Source organism: Gossypium raimondii, chromosome 11 (assembly GCF_025698545.1).
Source record: "Gossypium raimondii isolate GPD5lz chromosome 11, ASM2569854v1, whole genome shotgun sequence".
Classification (NCBI taxonomy): Eukaryota; Viridiplantae; Streptophyta; class Magnoliopsida; order Malvales; family Malvaceae; genus Gossypium; species Gossypium raimondii.
In genome coordinates this window covers 31,441,989-31,457,856 of record NC_068575.1, presented here as the reverse complement: position 1 = coordinate 31,457,856, position 15,868 = coordinate 31,441,989, and positions in this window count along the sequence as shown.

The following is a 15,868-nucleotide window of genomic DNA, read 5'->3' as shown; positions in this document are numbered from 1 at the left end:
CTCTAGGGCCTTGATTCATTATTTTTACACTAATTAATTGCAACCGTAGAATTAGAACCTGATTCAACAATCAATTGAGACCCACTCAACATCCCAGAGTTGCGGAGTAATTTTATGGCTATTATTAGTAAGTAATGTGGATGAGAAAAATTAGAACTCAGTTAGGTGTGTACGGTTGCTTTTGAAACTAGATTTAAATTGTTGAAATTATTGCAAGTCGGATTCTTTCGAGTTTGAGTTTGAATTCGAATTATTTCAAGTTATAACAATTTCATATTTAATCATTCGTGTTTAATTTAATACTTGGATTGGAACAAATTCTTTTAGATTATTTGTATGTTTTAGGTTTGACAATTAAAGTGGATAATGTCTAATTGCATTATTTTAAAATAAAGTTAAATCAAAGCCAAATAAATTATTTAATTGATTTAAATTTATTATAAAATTATTAATTCTCAAAAATAAATTTTGAAATCAAGTAAATTAAAATCAAATGAAAATAAAATTTCAATTTTTAAAAAGATTTTGAAATCAAACAAAATTAAAATCTAAAGTTTTCGAGATTTTTTTTTGAGATTTTACATTGTATGTTGATAATTTATCGTCATTTATTAATTTTATTTGCTAATAAAGTGATAATATATATATTTATTAAATGTTTATTGTATTTTTAATTTACTATCAAGATTATTTTATTAAGCCGAAATGACATATTATATGATAATAGATAAAGATAAAACAATTTACAAGCTATAAATTAAAAATTATAATTTAGGTTATTAATTTTTAATATATTATAGTTAAATAGGGTCATTAAGTTATTTGTTCGAATACTTATAAATTTAATTTATTTCTAGTTTTGGTTATTTTAAATTAGGATCAATTTTGAATTGGTTAATTTCCGTTCAAATTTAAATTATTTTTTTATAATTAAATCAAAACTTAAATGAATCTAAATTTTAATTTTAAATTGACTTAAAAAATTCATAAGTCTAAATTTTACTCGTTTGAACTGCAAAGCAACCTCATTTTTCATAAGCCACATCGTCCACAAACAAGAACGTTCTAGAGAGGAAATGATGAAGACCTGAACGTAGTTTAGCAAAGGACCGACCATTGTACTAAGATATAAATGAGATTCAGCTTTTTTCTCTTCTTTTTCGAAGAAAACAAACTGCATTTCATTAAAGACTAGACGCATCAGCTATATAATGTTTCATGAACAAAAACGTGATATTTGCTAATATAATTTAAATTTGTCAATTCTACGCCTGTAGATACATGTCTTACTCAGAGAATAATTTTATTCAATAATTTATTTGATAAAATTTTTGGTTAAAGTCTAATTTATACTCTCTCAAAAGATAATTACATTCCTAAAGTCGAACTCAAATATATCACTCCCCAAATACTTTACATTACATTTAATATCTCTTCATAAAAATCTTTAAATAAGGAGTGTCTAAACACACCTCGAAACGGCTAAAGAGGAAGTTGATTGACAACCTATTGATAGGCTACTACAAGAGTCTCTTACAACAAGTTTTTATAGACTTTAAACTCATATCACTTAAATTATTTTGAATATTTACCACTTGGATTATTTGTACACCGATAATTCCATATGATGCATGTAATTTCTTCACATAGTCCAACAAACAAAAGAAAAACTCATAACATAAGTCGGGATAGCATGAAAGAACTTCTTTTATAAAAATTTATTTTCCACCATATTATAAGAATCATTACCCCAACCATGAATCTTGCTTTGAAGCATCTTAATGTTATCCTTAAAAGCCATCCATCTTCCTTTCCCAACAAGTGTCGACAATCCAAGGTACTATAATGCTCGGTTTGTGTAAGTGTACACAGTCGTTGTCAAGTAATAAAGTAAGTAAAAGAGTTATCGTCTCCACAAGAACTGTGTTTGTTAATTAATTAATTGTAAAATTAAAGTTAACAATTTGGTGATAAAAAAAATATTTTGAGTGATGATGTTTAAGCTAAATTAAATTATCTAAATGCAGGATGATCCCTAATGCAATTTAATCTAAATGCAAAGTATGAGATGAGATGTATGAAATGAGTTTAGCAGCAAAAACACAAAATTCAACAATCAATAATATGAATATGTTAGGATAATTACACTATTCAACTTAGTTTATTTTTCTCATGCTTAAAAATGTTCGGAAAACATTCCATGGCAACTCGATCTTTCATGAGTTTGGAAACCAAATTAAGTCCTTTCGGAATCTTTTACTTAGTGAAATATGCATTTTACTGACCATATTAAACTAAGGGTTTCTTAGAATTCATGTGAAGCAATAGGGATGGATTAGGTTTGAAACAATTTAATCAAATAAATCCAGAAACTATGCTACATAATATAGCTCGTCAAAGTTATTATGAACCTTTAACTTAGTTGGATCAAGATCTAAATTAAGCATGCACTTTTCAATTATTGTGTCCATTAGCTATCGTCTGGTCAGGATCGTTCAGCTAATTCAAATGCATCCAATCACGTATGAATGAAATACATACTTGAATTTAATTGAAAACATGATCGACTGAGGCACAAACACTATAAACATGATTTAACAAACTTCATTGAATAAATGCAATCATCCTAGCTCATCAGATTAAGCTACCATTTTTTATGACAAAATCATAGAACACATTGCAAACATGATTAAAATAACAAAGTAAATGAAGAATAAACTCTGTTCAAATCGCTTGTCTCATGAACTCCGAATGAAGATGTTTTCCTCCGATCTTCGTGTTGCTCCTTTGCTAATGGCTCTTCAAGGTGGCCAGCCAAGAGACAACCTTATCACAGTTTTGCTGGCTAAAGTGCTAGGTGTGGAAAGAAGAAAGAAAATGAAAGAATGAAAAAATGAATGGATGAGTAACAAATGAAGGATTGATGATGATTTTTAGGGATGAAGGGATGATTTGAAATGGAGAATAGAGGTGGGTATTTATAATGAAGGTTAGTGGATGAATTTACTAAAAATAGTGAAAAATATCCCCTTACGTACTCCTTTGCTTGGTCGGCCACATATTGTGGAAAAGGGTGGATGATGGTTGCTTGATTCAAGCATGAAATCATGCTAGAATGAAGCAAGGGTTGGACGGTTTCAAAGGAAAACTTCATGGGCTCTTTTTTGATTTAATTTCAACTATAGGGACTTCCAATAAATATCCCAAAATTAATTTTTGCGCAACCAACATGGTTGTGCCAAATTGGGCTTGTTCTTCCTTGTTTGGACAGTTTGGTGACCCATTTGTTCATTAGACTTGTCCATCAATTGACCCAATTTCAATTGGATCCAATTAGCTTCCTCATGACCTATTTTTGCATGTGTTTACCGTCTATGTAGAGTGAATTTGGACATGTCCATGAATCTTTATTTTATACATAATTCATGCATAATTTCCATGGTCCAACTGCATTAAATAAATTTAAAATTAAAATGTAGCAAAAATAATTAGATCATACATAAATTTAATACAAAATAACATAAAGTTATATTTTTCCTTAAATCATGCACATATTTAAAATATAAACAAAATTCAATCAATTAGGGATTAATTACTCAGGGTTAATATTATTTTTAAGCAAAATGGTGTTAAAACCAATCATAAAAACTTTATATAAATTAGAGTTTACACACCCCCAAACTTAATCCATTGCTCGTCCCGAGTTATGGAAAACAAAAATTTAGATAAGGCAATCTTGCAATAGGTTAAAATAGAATCCTTAAATAGAATCAAGTTTTGCACATAAACATACATCAACAAAATCATGCTCACTGTTAAGTATGACTCTTATTTCAGTCAAAGTTGAGAATTCATCTTCCAGTTAAATTCTATTTATTTGTTTCAATCAAACTTTGATTAGTCTAGATTATTTTATTATTATTTGACCTATGAATTTATCCTATAAATAGACTATTTTACAACCTTAGAAAATACATCCATTAGAGATTAGAACTCATAACACTTTTATAGAATTTTGTGATTACGTTTTGAGGGTTCTTTGTTTTCGGATTTTTGGGTTTAATTTTTATCTCCATTTTTTGTACTCTTCGTTCTTTTTCCATTATAGTAAAATTATCTTTGTCTGTGATTTTTTATCCTATTTAGAAAGGGTTTTCCACGTTAAATTTGTGTGTTCAATTTTTCAATTTCTTTCATTATTTTTACTTGTTCGTTGCTTAATCGGGTTGACCCCCAACAAGTGGTATCAGAGCTAGTTCAATTTTCATAGATTCATCCGTTCAGATATGGAAACAACAAGATTTGAAATTGAGAAGTTTGATTGTGTCACAAATTGCAATTTGTGGTAAGTTCGGATGATGACAATTCTAGTTCAAATCGGCCTAAACAAGGTTGTTACTAGGAAAAAACTTGAGAATTTAAAGGAAACAGAATGGGAAGAGCTTGATGAAAAACCTTGTCTACAATCCAGTTTTACCTCGCGAATATGGTATTGCACGAGGTATTAATGGAGAAGACCTCATCCACCTTGTGGAAAGGTTAGACACTCTTTATGCAACTAAGTCTCTGGCTAACCGTTCAGTGTTGAAACAACGTCTATTTACGTTTTGCATGAATGAAGGTGAGCTTCTTAGAGATCAAATCAGTTAATTCATTGCTCTTTTAAATGATTTAAAGAACGTTGACGTTCAGATTGACGATGAAGATCAGGCTATGCTATTATTGTTCTCTTTACCTTGTTCATACAAGTCTTTCAGGGAGACCCTGATTTATTACAGAGACAAACTCTCGTTTGAAGATCTGAAGAGTCATTTGTTGAGTAGAGACAAACTCAACAATGAGTTTTGTTTGGATAGCAAGGTATATAGACAAGTTTCCATTTTGGTAGAGTCAAAGAAGCGAGACAAAAGGTGTCGTTATTGTAAAAAAGTTAGGTCACGTCAATGCAAATTGTTATAAACTTCGAAATAAAAGAGTTGCTATGAGTAATGAGAAAGATGTAGCTGGTGCTAATTTGGCCGATGAAAGTGGTGGTGATTTCTTGTTACTGTCAACGAGTAATAACTTCAAGCTTACGTTTGAGTGGATACTAGATTCGGGATGTTCTTTCCACATGTGTCCCAATAGAGAATGGTTCTCCACATACAGTTCAGTTGAAGGTGGAGTTGTGCAGATAGGAAATGATTCATCCAGTAAGGTAATTGGTATTGGTACTGTTAAAATTAGGATGCATGATGGGACGATTAGGACACTCTCAGATTTCAGGCATGTACTTGATTTACAAAAGAATCTCATCTCATTGAGTATTTTAGACTCAAAAGGATACAGAATCAACGTCAAATCGAGCAGCATTAAGGTATCTCATGGAGCTCTCATTTTGTTAAAAGGTAAAATGACCGATAGCCTTTATATTCTAGAAGGTTGGATAGTGACCGGTGAAATTGGACGCCCCTCGTCTGTTACAGAGTCGAAGTCAACTCGTTTGGAGCGTAGAAAACTTGGTCACAGGAGGGAAAAAGGTAAGACCATTTTGTTGAAAAGAGGTTCTCTTTTGGATGCAGGTTTTGAAAAGTTAGGGCACTATGTTCGTGAAAATCAGACCCAGGTTAGTTTTGATTTAGCTGTGTACAAGTCAAAGACTAGAAGTCTTCCAGTTTCTAAGCATAAATTCAACTCAATTAATTTCCTGCATAGTTCAATATAGGCCCGTGGCGGGCTTTGGCAAAGATGGCGTTGTGGAAATATGAGTCAAGGTGGAGATTTGTTAAGTATGACTCCTATTTTAGTCAAATTTGAGAAATAATCTTCCAGTTAAACTCTGTTTATTTTTTTCAATCAAACTCTGATTAGTCTAGATTATTTTTTTACTATTTGACCTATGAATTTAGCCTATAAATAGACTATTTTACAACCTTAGAAAATACACCCATTAAATATTAGAACTCGTAACACTTTTAGAGAATTTTGTGTTTACATTTTAAGGGTTCTTTGTTTTCTAGTTTTTTGGGTTTAGTTTTTGTCTCCATCTTTTGTACTCTTCGTTCTTTTTCCATTATAGTAAAATTATCTTTGCCCGTGGTTTTTTTTCCTCTTTGGAGATGTTTTTCCACGTTAAATTTGTATGTTCAATTTCTCAATTTCTTTTGTTATTTTTACTTATTCGTTGCATAATCGGGTCGATCCCCAACACTCACAAACTCTTTTTATTGATAAGTTGCTCCCATGCAAACATTATTTTAAAATTTTATACTAAGTGCAGGAAAATGCTAGCATAAGTCATAAAGTGCATATTTTTCAAGATCATACATAATATTTACCACTCAATCAAAGTTTCCTTATCAATTAGGTGAAACAATCACAAGGTTTAATTAATGGTCCTCATATGTTGAACTTTCTCTCCACTAATGTAGTCGTCATATTTATCAAAATCAATAGGTCTTTTATAGGGTTGTAATGGGGCTAGGCTCAAGGTAGGGATAAAAAGAAGTGACTTTTTAGGTTCAATAATCTTAACCTTAACTTTGCCTTAGATCTTTTCGAGGTACATCATTCCTACTAATGGGTTTCAACACCCCCAAACTTAATTTGAAGCTTTATTCCCAACAAGACTTCTCAATATCTTGACTATTTATTTTCCTCTTTCTTTCTTCGACATTTGAATGGAGATTTTTATCTCTCTTTTAAAAAAAAAACACGAAGAACATATACATCTTTCTGAATTTTTCCTCTATCTTTGCTCACCAAGACAAGTACAGTTAAGATAGTTGCAAAAAAATAGGATAAAACTTTAAAATATAGTAATATGAATTATGATGTAGGTGAATAGCAATAAATAGGCTTAAAGGCTCAAACTAAAGTTTCAAGGGTCAAATTCATGTGGTAAGCTTGAAAGGGTCAAATGATCCAAAGAAAATGTGCCTATATCATGTTTAAATTCTTATGCCTCTTAGGATTTCACCTCAAGAAATTTACTAAGTCAATTCTAATGACTTAAACCTTCATGCATGTCTATTTCTAAGGAAATTAAATTTTCATGGTAAAAGACTACATAAGACCTAAGAACATATAAGCATTCCTTAACCTAATAACATAAAAGAACTTAGATAAAATAAAAAATCATGCTTGCATTTGAGCTAACTTATGAATAAAAATTTTCTCTAAACATCATTTTATTTCAGCATACTTATATGTAAACATTGAATCATACTTAAGAACAAAATTTAAAATTCATGCCAATATTGCCTTACCCCCTATAAAAAGAAGCAATGTTCTCATTACGGAAACAAAGTAATGAATGAAAAATACCAAGTAGAGTTACAAGAAAAGAGAGGTGAGTCATAAAGACTACTTAATTACCAAGTCTTTCTTAACAATCCAATCCTAGACATGTTTATTCACATTACCACACTACTTTGCTTTTTATTAGAAAAAAGGCATTGAGCTTAATTTATTCATTTTTGCAATTTCCTATTTATTGTGTGAAAGCAAAATATTAACTAAAAATATAATGCTTAAAATAAATACTAAAGAAAAAGAAATAAAAGAAATTCCTCCCCTTTTTATTAATTTGTGTCATCCCCCTTTTTATTAAAACAAATTCCACAGTGTAGGGAAGTGATGTTGCGGTGAAGGGAAGGGGCAACGAGTGCTGGATATTTTTCTCCTTATCATTGTTCAGGGTCTCGAGCCCAAAATTGTGGAAATTTTATTACCTATAAAACTTGATAAAAATAAACTGATTAAACCTTAGGCCAACTTGACCCTCTTATTGAACATAAAATAATATAATTAAAATTGGAAATAAAAGTTAAAATGAAAATGAAATACTTCTTTTGGGCAATTTAGAAAATTTCTTCTCGAAAAATTACATCAAATTAAATTCCCAGGAAAGGTTGGAAGGGTTACAATTGGTCCCGCTTAAGTTTCAATCTCCTTAGACAGAATTAATTTGAAGTACTAATTTAAGAAAAATAATTTCTAAGCATGTCATTTATTCAAAAAAAAGGACTAGAAATAAATTAAGGATGGAGAGAGTGAAGAGAACTCTCTCAATATTATTGATGATTGTCACTAACAAAGGTGATGCCAAATGACCATTTATCATATCAACTGTATCCATCTAGAAAGAAGTGATAGTGTCGCCCAGCAATTATATTCAATATTTGATCAATGAATAATCTTTCTGTTTTTCTTTGTTTGACTTTCTGTCATTCATGCAAATCCGCCTACTCGTGATGATCCTTAACGAAATCAGCTCATTTTTTGTTATGCCTTCTTTCTTTGGTACAAGTCCCACCCACTAAATGTCATAGATGGGATCCCTGATCCTTGCTTTTAAACATTGAGGCTTGAGTTTTCCAGGATCAAATACTCGAGATTGAGTCGAACTCTTCTGTCCTTCGATAGAACTCTTTTCATTATCTAATGACCTTTTCAAAATCATTAAGTCTAATTCGAATGACTCTTCTTTTGATGGGTTAGGTTTCTTGTACTCACGTAATGATAGCTTTAATGATTCGAATTGAGCTTTTGAACTGAATCCTTTCGAGTTAGCTTCCAAACATGTATCATCCTCACCTTGATATGGAGAATCAGATGAAATACCTTCCATTGGATCATTATATTCTACTTTGGTAAGAGCCAGCGGATCTTCCTTGGAGACAACAAAACGATCTTCAACCTCATCAGGAGATCTTATAGCCTTAAGTATATTAAACGTCACTCGTTCATCTTGACCTCACATGGTGAGTTCACCTTTCTACACATCGATTATCGTCTTGCCAATTGCCAAGAAAAACCTTCCTAGGATTATTGGTACTTTTTTATCTGCTTTAAAATCTAAGATAATAAAGTCAGCAGGAAATATGAATTTATCAACACATACCAAGACATCTTCGATCTTTCCTTTTGGGTATGCCAAAGATCGATCCTCCAGTTGGAGTCTAGCTGTAGTCGGTCTGGCCTTACCAATACCTAATTTTCTAAACATAGACGTAGGCATCAAGTTGATACTCGATCCCAAATCACACAAAGCCTTACCACAATAGGATTCTCCAATATTGCAAGGTAGGGTGAAGCTTCTTGGATCCTTCAACTTAGGAGGCAACTTGTTATGAAAAAATAGGTTGCATTCTGTAGTTAGGGAAATGGTTTCAAATTCCCTAAGCCTTCTCTTCTTAGACAGAAATTACTTCATAGGTTTTGCATAGTTCAACATTTGCTCCAAAGTTTCCACCAATAGAATGTTGATATGTAATTGTTTCAACGCATCGAACATTCTCTTAAATTTAGTATCGTGTTGTTTATGTTGCTGGAGTCTTTGAGATTATGGAGGTTGTGGAACTTTGGCTTGGATTGGACAACTCTTTTGAGGTAATATATATGTATCTAACGAAGGGGTTAGCTTATCAGAATTCACTAGTTTACATTTTACCTCTTTAGAATTTGCAGAATTTGAGTTCTCTAGTGCAGGAATTCAAATGTTGGTTGATTTTCCTCTTTCTCGAAAGGTTCATCTTCAACCTCAAGCTCCTTCGGTTCCAAAGTCATTGTACTTCATAAATTGATTGTTTTACGATTCTCTTTACCCGACTTTCTTAGGTTCTTCGTGTCACTAGGCAAAGCTCCTTATGGTCTATTTCGAAGTTCATTGGCTAACTGCTCAATCCGGTTCTCCAAATTTCTCAAATTTGCATCATTCTTTGCCATGTATGCTTTTAATAAGTTCTCAAGATTATTAGAAGACTCAACTGTTGGAGGATTTTCTATGTTTCTGGGTATAACACCTTGGGGTTTTCTTCTAATCTCATTAGTTAATTGTCCCACTTGATTTTCCAGATTCTCCAATGTTGTTGCTTGGCCTTGAATCAAAGCATCATTTTAAGCAATACACGCCTTTGACAAATTCTCCAAATTATTGGGTTCAACTTACGGTGGTTTTTCAACTTGTTGATTCAAACCAAAAGGTTAATTTGATCTGTTGCATGTAGTTATTGTTGTAAAACCCTTAACCTGTCTCTATCGCTGGATTCGGGTTACGAAGTATTACCGAACAATCGAAACAACATTTAACATCAAGACATCTCAATAAAATCATTTAACATTAAATAAAAAAATCTCATTAAAAATCTATTAAACACATGCATTTGGGCCTTAACTCGAGCCTTCGAGGCCCTAAAAATATTTTAGAAACAATTTAGGACTAATTTGAAACAAATCAAAAGATTTGGGAAAAAGTTGTAAAATTTGAAAACAGGGGTTACATGGCCATGTCCCGGCTCGTGTCTCAAACTGTGTAACTCACTGAATTGGGTCAAACAGCTGTGTTGCAGGCCGTGTAACCCGCTGACTTAATACACTAAAAATTTACAAGTGACACACGACCGTGTAGCCAGACCATGTGTGTCACACGGCTGTGTGACAGCCCATGTCCCAGGTCGTGTGCTCCAATATTTGACCCTAAAATTAAGCAATTTCAAGGCCAAAACATACCTATTCAATCATTGCATTTGTGAACACATTCAATAAACTTAAGCATCATTCAAGCACATCTAAACATACCATTTCAAAAATCTTAGTTCATCTAACCAATATGCCATTTAAGGGCGCCTAATGTAAACCAAAACATCATTAATCAAATCAAAACAATATAGCCACATTTCAAGCATAAAACCTAGATCTTTTAACTACCAAATAACATCACATATAACCATTTACATATCATCACAAGCATACCAACAAGGATCATATATTCCAAGTACTTAAAAGTGGCCAAAATGACCTAACTTGTCAAAGCATTAAAGTCCATCAAACAAAACATACTCTCCAAAAGCATACATATACCAAATTGACCATTAACACATTCAAGAGCTATCAGTACAAAAGGTCCTATACATGCCATTTATAACCTTGGCCAAAATACTCCAAAACTACCGAAATGGTTGCTGGATAGTGTGATAGATCTCCAACAAGCCTCTAACCAATCAAGCTTCCGATAATCTACGAAACAAAGGAAAATAACTACGTAAGCAACTAGTGCTTAGTAAGCTCTTATAAACTCAAACATAACTTACCATTTCTTAAGTACACATTGTAAAATATGCATAACATCGTTACTAATACCATAAGTAAAATCTTATACAAGCACCATCAAACTCACAAGCTAGTAATTTCATATATGATACATATGAGTTCAATCATATCATAAGTATATTTCATATACACATCATTTAACTCATTAACCATTTCATAGAATCATGAACCATTATTCAATTGTCTACATACCTTGTCATTAACCGTTACGTACCCGTTGAACCATCTAGAATTACATTGGATACTCAGGAATGCTTACACATAGTGTGCCTTTCCATATAATCATAACCTTTCCTTTTCAATAGTGCTCACACGAGCTGTGAAATGGGCCTGCTCACACGAGTTGTGGGTCGGAATGTTAGCTACACGATGTTGCTCACACGAGCTATGGAGAATTCGTAACAAATACAGGACCTCAGACATGGGTAGGACATTCAAGACCAGCACTCGAAACATGTAATCCCGAATGAGATGTCACTCGTATCCAAAGAATTCTTAAGGTTCAAACGGGATTATTTATCCACCAAATACTCAAAGCATCGAAATAAATGCATTTTCAAGTCAGTTTATAACTAACACAATATAATCGATAATCAAATCAAATTATCATTAATAAGACTATAATCTATACGAACTTACCTAGATAATTATAGTCGTAGAAGTAAAATTTTAAACTAATCTGAAGCTTTTGACTTTCCTCGATTTAAATTCGGTTGCTGTTTATCTTGATCTAAATAGATAATTTCATTCAATTAAGTACCTCAAGTATTCAATTCAATCAATAATTCATATTTATGTAAAATTATAAAATTACCCTAATATTTTAAATTTTCACAATTTAGTCCTTAAGCTCGTAACTTAGATTTTAACCATTTTAATCTTCCATACATGATAGCCGATTATTCCCTATAACTATATCAATCCATATTTTTGCTCAATTCACTCAAGATTCATGAAATTTACCATTTAAACAATTTAATTCCTAAACTCTAAATTCCTCAAAAAAATCACTTAACAAAACAAGTTTGTTTAACAAATAAGATTGATAATCTATCAACTAACATCAAAACACATTCGAACTCAACTATGGCAAGTCCCTAAGCCTCTAGCAGTTTAGCAAATTCACCCTGGGCTAGCTAGATTAAGATAATATGAGCTCAAAAACATAAAAATCAATAAAAACGGGACAAAAATACATACAATGAAAGAACAAGGAGCTTGGTTGAACTTTCCTTCTTCTCTAATGGCTATTTTAGGTTCTAGAAACAAAGATGGAGAAGATGACATCTTTCTTTTGTCTTTTATTTACTTAAATTTTCTTTTATTTACTAAATTACTACTTTAACCTCAAAATTTCATTTAAACTACCACAATACCTTTCCATAAACATCCACTAATTTTAAATGTGGTATATTTACCTAAGTCCATTGATTTACCTTATTAAAGTTATTTAGTCCATTTAACTAATAGAATTCAACTTTTGTACCTTTTTCAATTTAGTCTTTTTTACTTAATTAACCATTTAAACTTCGAAATTTCATAACAAAACTTTAATACGACCCTAATATCATCCCATAGACTTTAAATAAATATTAAAATAATAACTCACTTGTATTGTAGTCCCGAAACCACTATTTATGACACCATTGAAATTGGGTTATTACAACTCTGACCCCTAAAGAAATTTTCGACCCTAAAAATCTCACTAGAAAATAGGTTCAGGTATTGCCCTATCATAGCTTCTTTCGGTTCCCAAGTAGCTTCCTCGACTCCATGACATTGCCAGAGAACTTTAACCAAAGCTATACACTTATTTCTTAATTCTTTAACTTCCGGAGCTAAAATTCTGATCGGTTCTTCACTGTATAACATATCTTGCTGAATTTCAACATCAATAGGTGAAATCACGTGTGAAGGGTCTGAACAATACTTCCGTAACATCGACACATGAAATATGTTGTGTATTTTCTCCAACTCAGACGGCAAGGCTAAAGGTAAGCTACTGGCCTAATTTTCTCGATGATCTCGTACTACCCGATGAATCGTGGACTAAGCTTTCCTTTTTGGCCAAAACGGAGAACTTTTCTCCAATGCAGTACTTTTAAGAACATTCTGTCACCAACTTGAAATTCAATGTCTTTTCTTTTCAAATTTGTATATGATTTCTAACGATCAGAAACAACCTTTAAATAATCAAGAATTATTTTGACTTTTTTCTTGAAAATTAGCTTGACTTTTTCTTGAGAATTACTTTGACTAAATCTAGGTTTACAGGCCCTGTACCAAAACTAACAAAGCACACACGGCCATGTGGGTGACCGTGTGTGGCACTTAAACAAGGTAAAGTCAATCCAAAACTTACACATCAATACACACCATTTCCACAACCATTCATATGACCAAAACTCATTCCAAACTTGCTCAAGATATACCACATCAATCATTCTATATGTTCTAACCAATGTACCAACAATAGGTACCACAATTACAGTCAACTTTGAACTTATTCAACAATATAATTTCCATCACTTAGCATACCTTATGTATACCAAATGACCATATCACAAACATATCAAACAACCTTTTTCTTTCTACTTACATGAGAGTATGCATAACTACTATCATCTCATATGGATACAAATCACTTACAAGTCTTCAATAAAAGACATAAACCAGAATCAACTTCGCACCATTTAAAAATAAACCAATCTCCAAAATAACATTGAAAACCCTATTACGTTCAAATCATACCAAAATAACGCACACAACCCTATACATGCCATTTAAAATCATTTCAATATGTCCAAAAGCTACCAAATTAATTCAGTGGATAGTGTGATCGTACTTCGATGAAGTTTCGAACTATTCGAGCTTTCCAATGATCTACAAAACAAAGAAAAAAACTATATAAGCAACTAATTCTTAGTAAGCTCATTTATAAAATGAGTTAAACTCACCAATTGTAATAAATTTATCAATTACGAGTAATTCCATTTAGCCATAAATCATATTACCCTCTTTCCTATACAACAAACTTCACAAGGTTAGTAGGTGAAGCAATACGCATATAATTCCAACCCAGTTAAGGCATATAACATATCAAGTATTTCAATTTTACCATTCATCTATCATATGACTATTGTATACCTTCATTTTCTTTTAACTATGCTTATCATATGTTCTATACTCTTACTTTAAATCATAGATCATTTCATATGGTTATATACTCTATAAAAATTTATTTACCGTTCATGTCATGAAAAGAATTTTACTATATAAATTATTCATACACATAATTCAAATGTTATCTTTCCAATCTAAACACATTAACACAAAGTCCATTTCAAAGACCACAATTCACATTTACTCAAGGTAACAAACAATATTTGTAACTAAGAAACTCATTACAATATCTTTCACTTACCAATACTATAAATATGCCACAATATATAAGCACATAAATAGATTGTAATTCAATTATTTCATAACCCGATGAACTAGTAATCTAAATAAAGTACTAGAGTAACTACACCAATTCCATGTAACAATCCATATCATTTGGTCCAAATCATTAGTACTTGGTTCACATACTCGATCGTTACTCCATTTTCAATAGCATCGTAGATGCAGAACAAGGGCACGCATGTGCATTCAGTGGTACCGAAGTACAAATAGGGGCACGCATGTGCATTCAGGGATACCAAAGTATAAACAAGGGCATGTATGTGCATTCAGGGGTACCGACGTACAAACAGGGGCACGTATGTGCATTCAGGGTTACCAAAGTAAAAACAGGGGCACATATGTGCATTCAGGTGTACTAAAGTACAAACAGGGGCACGTATGTACATTCAGGGGTACCGGAGTACAAAAAGGGGAACATATGTGCTTTTAGGGGAATTTTATTCATTCCATATAACTTTAAAATGATTCCAATAAAAACTTTACTAATATTCCCTTGACTATTGCATAAATAAAAGAACTTTTTTTAACCTTTATTATTATGCAAAAATTCAAAGTACTTCCATTATAAATATAAATCCATATGCAAACATAAATTAACTAGTGAACCAGACATATAAATCATTATCAAAAAATTATATTTACATATTGAAATATTATGAACTTACTTGGACTGAATTGTAATAGCTGCAGATATTCAGGGACTATTCCATAATTTTTCTTTTTCTCATAAGTCAACAGGGTCTTGATCTAAAATGTAAATTTTTCCCTTTATTTTCTTATACTCATATGCCAATTAATTCGCATTTCATATCCTTTTATTTTTTAAATTACATAATTTCCCCTAACTTTTACAACGTTTGCAATTTAGTCCCTTAACCTGAAAATCATCAAATTAACCATTTCCTCAAGTTCAAATATTATAGTCGAATAATCTAGACCCTTAAATAGTCCAATTTACACCTCTAATTGACCATCAAACCCTAAAATTTTGACATTTTAACAATTTAATCCTTAAATAAAAAACTATTAAAAATTACTTCACAAAACAACCAAAGCTTCAAACACATAATCATGATAAAAAACAACCAAGATTCATCAATAGAAACTTCTACAATTTTTGACAGATTCAAAAACGAAGGTATAAGCTAGCTGAACTTAGTTGTAATGATCTCAAAAATATAAAAATTATAAGAAAGATGTTCAAAATACACTTACATTCAAAATGTTTTGCTTGGCCGAAAGCTTTCAAGAATTCTACCTTCGTTTTCGGTTCTAAAGGTAGAAGATGGATGGAAATGAAATTTTTTTTCTT